Below are 9,428 nucleotides of genomic sequence, written 5' to 3' on the forward strand. Positions count from 1 at the left end.
ATAAGACAAATAACTATGGAGCTCTCTCACACACGTCTGCATTCTGCGAAGTTTGCGCAGTCTGAATCCGGTGAATGATACCGTCAATCCACCCTGCTAGCAGAGCCTTTCTTTTGCTTGCTCGATTTTGGCGTTCTCGAGAAAGGCTCTGCATGAATAGAGTAAGATCTTTATTGAATATGCGCTGCATGTCGCCAGGATACAGTCTCGAACCCAAGCCTAATATGCCAGATCTCGCCGCCATCTTGGTTTTTCATGGTACAGCGGGCTCAATTATATCCATCTGATTTTGTCACTTATCTGACGCTCTCACTTGAATTACCGTTTTGACGATAGAAAACAGAATTGACTAGTCCAGAAGCTTGGGCTGCGGCGGCTTCAAAGAGTTGAAGCGATTCGGGCAGAGCCTTCATTTCTCCTCCTCATTAAAGAGGAGAGTGCCGTCAATCAAACCTACGGCGTTGAGAAAGCTCGAAAATGTGTTGTATCGAATGCCATTTTATATAATGACGATAATTTATAAACAGAATAGTGACAACATGGTGTATCTCTTCTGCTGCGGTACTTTTAGAAATCCCGAATATGTATGCAAGAACATGCAACTTCAAGTATTGCCGAAGCCAAATAAAAACAAGGAGTACTCTGTTTCTCACATCAAGAATGCAGCGGCGTCTCCTTTCTGTTGGAGGTGTTCGTGGCCAATGTCTGGGTGCAGTCACTTCTCCTTATATTTTTTCAACAACGGCTTCCAAAGTTCCTGGTGTCTCGCCCGTCATGTACCAAAATATGACAGGGTTGAGTTTTAAGGATTGCCACACGTCTCTTCCTCTTGTTCTCATTCCGTGAAAGTGAGGAAACAAGGTGCGAATCAGAGGGATATCTCTGTTGTTTTCCTCGAAACTGGCAAGGACGGAAAGAAGTAGAACGGAAATATTTAGGTTGGAGATCAGAAAGGTTGGTGGGGGGAGGAGTATAAGGCACTGCATCTTGGTTCACAGGCAATAAACAAGAAGCAAGATGAAGCGATGAAATAAGAAGTGAGTAGGTATAGACAAGAAATGTTGGGGCAGGAGAAGGGAAGTAGTCTTCAGGCATAATGGTTGACTTCTTTCTACAAATGGCCAATACAAATGCATACCTATCCCGTCTTATAGACCTTATTCCAAAATGGCCGTCATTTAGATATTCTTTTGTTTTTATTCAAATTAGCCCTTGATGCCTCGTTCTTGAGATGAAAATTCAAAAGAATATTTTGCCGTGAACGAGGCATGAAGGTCTAATTTCAATAAAAACAAAAGAATATCTAAATGGAGGTCAGTTTGGAATAAGGTGTATGATCAGTGAAGTCGACGTAGTTTAATATTAATGCAGACACTTTTTTCACGCTAGTGATAGAATTCCGTGAGAATTCCCCTGCGGGCCTGAAGCAAGGATAGCGCCACGCACGTGCCACGAACGATGGGCGACTTAACGGAAAACATTTTCCTGAGGGCAGAGTTTGGAGGTGAAATTCAAATCCCAAGAACTACTAGCAGCGCCAGACCGCTTCTGGTGTTGCCGAAGGAATCAAGGAAAGGTCAAGAATTGATGGAGAGGAACACAGGAAAAAGATGAGGAAGCGTGGAAGAACAACAGCATCGACTGTGAACGTAAGGCGTGAAAACCTACCAGACCAGTTGCCTCAATTTCTTGTCACTGCCAACCAGGCAGCCGAAGCGCACACAAGAGCGCTGAGCCCGGGCGCTGAGCAAGTGGGAAAGGAATTTTGGCCTCGCCAGTTCTTCTGAGTAAACCTAGTTTTGAGTAAAAGAATTTCCGTGACCATGTTATACCACTTGGCACAGTTCGTTTCTAAAGGGTGCCCTAGGGTGTTATGTTCTATCTGATTACACTTGCCTTTGTTGGCTTATTAAAATGGAAGAACCCTGTCTATTTTTTGTTGCTTTTCTTATAGCCCAAATATCTGGTTACAAGCAAAAATATTGTGGAAAATGTGAGCCAAAAAGGTCACCGCCCGTGAGTACAAGGCTTCTGATTACGTGATTGGGAATTTCGCCACGGTAAAAATTGAAATTTGGATTGATAGAAGACTTCATTTAAACAGCCGATTTAGTTATTCATATACATTCCTCTAATGATGTAAACTTGAAATCGGCAAGTTTCACTTCCGTTGAACTTCCGCTAAATCGGAAAACCCTATTTAATTGTGTTGTTTTCAAAATCAATTTGCTTTCCACCACATTAAATTCAATTGACATATAATTCACACCAAGAATTTGACTTACTAAATAGTACTTACTGAGCGCACTCAAGATCCGCCTGACTTTGTCTCCTTGGATAATACCGAACATTTTGAAAGTAAAGGAAAGGAATTTTATTTCAGTGTCAAGTTATTTTAGTACTGGAGCACTAATTGGGGATACTGGCCGTGTTTTCACGACAGCCGTTGTCCCACGTAGCATTCCTGAACGTGGTATGTTTGCAGACTTCGTTAAGCGACCTAGAAATAATACGTTTTTAGCGAAGCTCCGCGCGCGCGCGGAGCACCAAAGTTTAATAAAAAGATATGGTAACCCATCTAAAAGTTTGGTTTTGATCACTGTGCGACCGTACGACTGTACGTGCACCCCTCCGTGTTGCCAATGTCACCAGTATCACGTGACCATATCACGGGCACAAGTTTAGAGCTCATGGAGGAGAGCACACTCCAGCTGACACTTAGGCTACTGGTTTGTTTACAGCGTACATCTTTGATAATGGGTATCCATGTTATGGTCAATTGATACCTGTCAGAACAAGGTATCTGCTGACTAGTATCACGTGACCATGTCGCGGGGCCCAGGTTAGACCTCATCAACGTGAGCTGTTTTTCTTTAAGGTAACCACTGACCAGGTACTGCTTTTTCATTGGATCCCAGGCTTAGTCCAGGTCAGATACCTGAACGTAAACGAGGCTTATTTTTTCGCGCGCTTTCTGCGGCTTGACACGGCTACACGGCCATGCTACATGAACAAGAGCTCTTGGTTCTCGTGTTTAGGTAGAAAACGGTTTGCAGAATATTTTTTCCTGCATTTTTCGCCGGTTTCAATCCAGGTTTGACATAATATAGCTTTTTAAGGATTAAACCACTGCAAAAACCGTGTACGATCAAAACTTGCTCTACGTTGGATCAAAATAGATCGTGACCACACCATATGTTCACGTTGTCTTGACCAACCTTTGCAGGATATTTTCTATAATATAGCTCTAAACAGGACACACTGGTGGCTACGTAGTTATTCGAGTCAAGCATTGGAGGGCTATAAACATAAGGCAAAGTGTCTATTTTTAATTTCTTTAGAGCTGCTTTTTGCTCTGCCTTATTGCAATTTATGTCATAAGTCTGATAAGGTTGCACGATGCCTGGACGGCCTATGACAGAAGAGCAGAAACGAAAGAAGAGAGATAGAGAACGAGAACGACAAAATAGTTTCCCAGTAAGCTTAACAGCTCAAACTTGGTGGAATAAGTTACTCCACAAATTCCTTTCTTGAACATTAAACCGTTTGTTATTTTTACGGATGAGTTATTTCAAGAGGATGCGTATTTTTAAAAAGTTGTTTAATTGTTTTTTCCTTTGGTCAGGAATGAAACTCGAATTTTTATTCTCAACTGCAATTAAATATCAATCATCTGTACTCTATTTGGTCATAAAGAAATAATTGATTTGTTTGTTTGGCTTTAAAATGCAAGCGAACAAAAGTTTGTTTTACTCTGTTTGCCTAACTGTTTTTCGATGTGCCTCGACAGTGACAAGACAATTTTTATGAACAATAACAATGAGTTCTCGTAAAAGTGAGGAGAAACACCAGTGGCTTGTGTCTCAAAAGTTTGTTTAGAGCACGTACAGCCAGGTAATTTGTCGGAGATCTTGTTTGAAGTTTGTCCTTTCTTGCCGATTCTGGTTCCGAGCCAAGCTGATGTGTCTCAATAAGATAAAGTGGAATAAAGTACATCAATAAAACTCTTTTTTTGACCTTGAACCGACAAAGACGATCTGTCACATCACGAGCTGGTATGTCTCTGATTTCTAATATTTGCGTGACAGTTGCCTCTGAAATGGCTTTTTTCCTTTTTACCGTGGAATTCATTAGTTAGTCAGCGAAGAACACGACTTAATTAAGCAGTAACCGGAAACACCAAAACACGGACAATTCGAAAACCTTTTATTTTTACTAATCCTACAGCCAGTAAGAATAAACAACCCGGGGGCTCCGCTTTTAGGCTTGGCTAAAATCTATATATTACGGGTAAGATTAAATGAGGACAGAGCACGTGCTAATACAATAATAAAAATAATAAAAATAGCACTCCTGTTGTATTTGCGATTTGAACTAGACCCTCCGTGAGGGTACACTGGGTTGCCTGTGGTACGTGCACCGTTCCAGACAATTATTTTCAAGTTGGGGGGTCATAAGACCATTTAAGGGGTCACCCAGAAGTCATACCAGCAGCCCTTTGGCTCACAGGTCCTAACACGTTCACACGACGAAACAGATCCTTTTCTGAGGTTAAAAACCTGGCTACCGGCCTATTAATTAATCATTCGTCAGAAAGAAGAAATTCCTGTCCTCTTTAGAAAAAATATTGCTTACGTGTGGTAGTGAAGTAACACAGCGATTTATTCCATATAAACTGTCAACTGAGCTGTGTGTTGTCTTCCAGGAGATTCAAGTTGTCCTTGTGTAATATGTAGCTCTAACAGTGCACTATATTGATTTGGTATTGTCTATCACTGTAGTGCCATGGGAGAAGTCTTGGGTAAATAGCTTGAGAAGACATGTGGGGACTAGCAAAGTACTGAACCCAGAAAGATTGAAGAACATAAATGGGAAGTGAGAAACATTGGCTTCTGGGCTGACATGTTGATCATTTTCAAGCTCCCTCACAACTTCTTTCACCACAAGTTTAAGCGTGCCCTCTGAGCATCTGACAGCTTTGTAATACTAAAGTTCACTAAAGTTCACTAAAGTTAAGCCCTGTATCTGGATGGGTGACCTCAAACATATACCCCTTCGTAAAACAGAAGCATTGGACCGAAAATACTATTAACGCTAACAAATGCGAACTCAGGAAGGTACAGATTTTGTTAGCTTGCTTTATGCAAAAACAAATATTGATGCAAAAGTAAATTGATACACAGTTTTTAGAAAGCGCAGAAGGATGTTTCCAGGACGGTCGTTCGAGAATAACATATTTACGACATGAAAACAACATTAATTTTGAACCGTGAATATATAATATAAAACGTTACGATCAGCGACAAACATTTTGGGAGATTTTTGCTACGTTCACTTTTGGTTGCACAACTAAATCGCAAAATCGAAAGTGACATCGCCGGAATTCAACGGGCGCCGTGATTAAGTTACCGCGGCATGTTTACTCGCCAAACAGTGAAGCATCATGTCAAATGATGGCAAGATACCGGGTTTTCGTAAGTTTCTTTTTCTGTCAAGTGTTATAAAGTTTGACAATAAATGAGCGAAGTCAAAACAAAGATCACAATGGCCTAAACTCTTGAGGTTGACCCCGGGGTTGACCACTATTTCTGCTAAGTCAAAATTTACTCTCCGAGACAAGGTTATTTATCACCAGGTAATTCCATCATTTTGGAAATAGCAGCTACTTTATTATTCATCGGCGTCACAATTTTTTGCTGATTTTGGGGCTCATTTTAAAATTTTTGTTGAAACTCAAGCACGCTTCCAACAGACCTGTTTGTTAAACCTTTCCTGCTTACAAAGCAATACTAAAAATATCCTCCCGTATCACATTTCAACCTTAAGCTCGAAAATTCAATACACAACATGATATTATAATTCACAAAGGCAGAAAATATCACAGAATCCTTTTCCAGCGAAACATTTCATTGAAACAAACAATATAAGATGCACTAAAACGCCGTTCGCGTTGCAATGACTTTCGACGCCATTGCTGGTTAACGAGAATAACAAACTCACGAGGCAGAATGTACATTTATATTTAATTAAGTTAGCACAACAGAAAGACGCTAACCTCATTTTGACACGAAAATGCTTTACTATTGCCATAAAAACTATCCAGTTAAGCTCGCATGTTATAAAACATGATGAATTCATAAAGGCCACTTTTTCCAGCGAAACATTTTTTGAAACAAACAACATATTTGCTATTAGAGGCAAAAACCGCTTCCTATTTCATTACGTGCGTGAAGAGAAAAAACTCAGTCGTGTTCAATATGCGCAATATTACAACAAACTAAAATTTCAGAATCAAACCGTTTCCATGAAGAACATTTTCCTTGAATAATGAAGCACAAAATAGACGACAAGCTTTCTTTCAAATAATTCTTGGCTCTCGCATTTCCAATTATTTTTTTTATTAATTTACCTGAAGACTGTGCAGAGTTGATCACAGATCCACTTAAGGTGTTCGATTCGTTCTCTGTCTTTGTTGAACCCATAAGTTACCAGAGAATATTCCATTTGGTTTCAGTGTTCTACATAACAGCACACTTGGTAAAAAATTAGAAATGCAGCTCACTTTGATTTCGGCTCGACGGGCGACAGATTGTTGTCGAAGTCCATTACTCGTCGCTTTTAAGATTCCACCGCCTGTCTTGTTCAGTATCCAATTGACTTGCCATTATTGAGCTTCATAAGGGTATATTTTGTTCAAAGATCCACTAAAACGCCATTCGCGTTACATGACTTTCGACGCCATTGCCGGTTAAGTTAATCGTTCTACTGTGTCCACCAGAGAAATCTACGCATTTCCCACTACCCTCTCGATCCTAAGAAAATACGCGCAGAAGGCTCTATGCACAAAGACACCACTTAGCAGGGGAGTGACAGGCAAGACTTTTTCCAGCGAAACATTTTTTGAAACAAACAACATATTTGCTATTAGAGGCAAAAACCGCTTCCTATTTCATTACGTGCGTGAAGAGAAAAAACTCAGTCGTGTTCAATATGCGCAATATTACAACAAACTAAAATTTCAGAATCAAACCGTTTCCATGAAGAACATTTTCCTTGAATAATGAAGCACAAAATAGACGACAAGCTTTCTTTCAAATAATTCTTGGCTCTCGCATTTCCAATTATTTTTTTTATTAATTTACCTGAAGACTGTGCAGAGTTGATCACAGATCCACTTAAGGTGTTCGATTCGTTCTCTGTCTTTGTTGAACCCATAAGTTACCAGAGAATATTCCATTTGGTTTCAGTGTTCTACATAACAGCACACTTGGTAAAAAATTAGAAATGCAGCTCACTTTGATTTCGGCTCGACGGGCGACAGATTGTTGTCGAAGTCCATTACTCGTCGCTTTTAAGATTCCACCGCCTGTCTTGTTCAGTATCCAATTGACTTGCCATTATTGAGCTTCATAAGGGTATATTTTGTTCAAAGATCCACTAAAACGCCATTCGCGTTACATGACTTTCGACGCCATTGCCGGTTAAGTTAATCGTTCTACTGTGTCCACCAGAGAAATCTACGCATTTCCCACTACCCTCTCGATCCTAAGAAAATACGCGCAGAAGGCTCTATGCACAAAGACACCACTTAGCAGGGGAGTGACAGGCAAGACTTTTACCGACACGGAAAAAAACTAAAAAAAAAAAGAAAAACACCCAACAAATGCCACCCTTTTTCCGACTGGGATTGCCATACTGTCAACCCAGTAATAACCGCAAGCGACTCCTCGTTACCTGGTTTGGTGGCTTAAATTTAATGAGAATTCTAGTGAAATTTGCCGACTAGCTTAACTTAAGCGAGTTGGGAAAGGAACTGTTTTCACGGAATTTTCGGTTGTCATTCGCTAAGCAACCTGAAAAACCGCTCGTGAAAACACAGTCACAGTAAACTGAATTAACAATTAACGCAAATCAAGTCAAATGCTGGTTTTTTGAAAAGAAGAGTCTATTTTGTATCTTCCCATCCTTTAATAATTACCGGCGCCTCTTTCCTCACAACCATGTATCTTATTCTCATTGCTAAAAACAGTTTAGTAACCGATGTGATATTAGCAGTATTGATCTCGATCATAAAATTTCATGATACATCGTCTCAGTTTAACAAACCTCCTTTCATGCTATCCATTTCTGTCATTTTTAAAATCAGTGCGGTTTGTGATAAGCACATTGATTTTAAGAACAGATATTTGAAATGTTTAAATTTCAAATATCTGTTCTTAAAATCAATCAGACTAATGAATACAATCAATAACGTCAAAGGCCTTTCGCACAACCAGGATCGGACCGGACCGGACCGGTTACTGCTTATTCCTAATTTTCTCTAAATTGACCTTTTTAGCTTGTACTTTTTGTTTTCCCATTTCAGATCCCGTGATGTTACTCTAGCGAGCAATTCCTTTCAAATGTCGTCCTATGCACGTGTATATGTATGTGTAACTTATAAAAAAACAAAATAAACTTAGGCCCGTTTTAAACGTCGCATTTTACATGTGCCGAATCTAATGTAAATGAGAAAAATCTATTGTTTTCGCCGATTTGCATTAGATTCGGCACATGTAAAATGCGACGTTTAAAACGGGCCTTAGAACCAAACTCCTCGTAACATTGAATCTTTTCGCTCCCACCTCATATCTGAATGGTTCTTTTGGGGATAGTTTCTTCACCTCACCTTGTTCTCCTCGGAAGAAATTATTAATATAATTTCCTCTCTTAAAAGTAGTATCAGTGAGGGAGTGGACTGTATTAACATCAATGTGATTAAGGCATCTCCCCTTTCTCAAATCTGTACCATCTCCTTTTCCATTGGTATTGCGCCCGATAGACTTAAAATCAGTAAGATAATTCCTACATTCAAAAGTAAGGACAGCGCTAAGTTCACCAATTACAGGCCCATCTCAATTTCACCTTGCTTTTCCAAAATTCTTGAGAGCGCCAGGTATCATCGCCTTATGAATTAGATTACTTGTCACAACATACTAAATGATCATCAGTGTGATTTTAGAAAGAAACACTCTACTTTCATGACAATATTGGAACTTACTGAAAAAATATTTGAATCGTTCGAAAAGAATGAACTCACTATAGGTATATTCATCGATCTCAAAAAAGCCTTTAACACTGTTAAATTTCTATGGTATACGAGGCACCCCTCTAAACTGGATGCATAGTTATCTCAACTCTCGTTTTCAATATGTTCAAATTAATTCCTTTAAATCCGCACTGCTTCCTATTAAATGTGTTGTTCCTCAGGGTTCTGTACTTGGACCACTACTATTTCTTTTATACATTAATGACATATTTACATGTTCAAATTACCTCTCATTTATACCTTTTGCGGATGACACCAATATTTTTTTTTCAGCACAACAACATCTCGGAACTAATCTTCATCATCATATCTTGTCACGCCAATGATTGACTGAACTATG

The sequence above is a fragment of the Montipora capricornis genome, chromosome 9, assembly GCF_036669925.1.
Source record: "Montipora capricornis isolate CH-2021 chromosome 9, ASM3666992v2, whole genome shotgun sequence".
NCBI classification, from domain to species: domain Eukaryota; kingdom Metazoa; phylum Cnidaria; class Anthozoa; order Scleractinia; family Acroporidae; genus Montipora; species Montipora capricornis.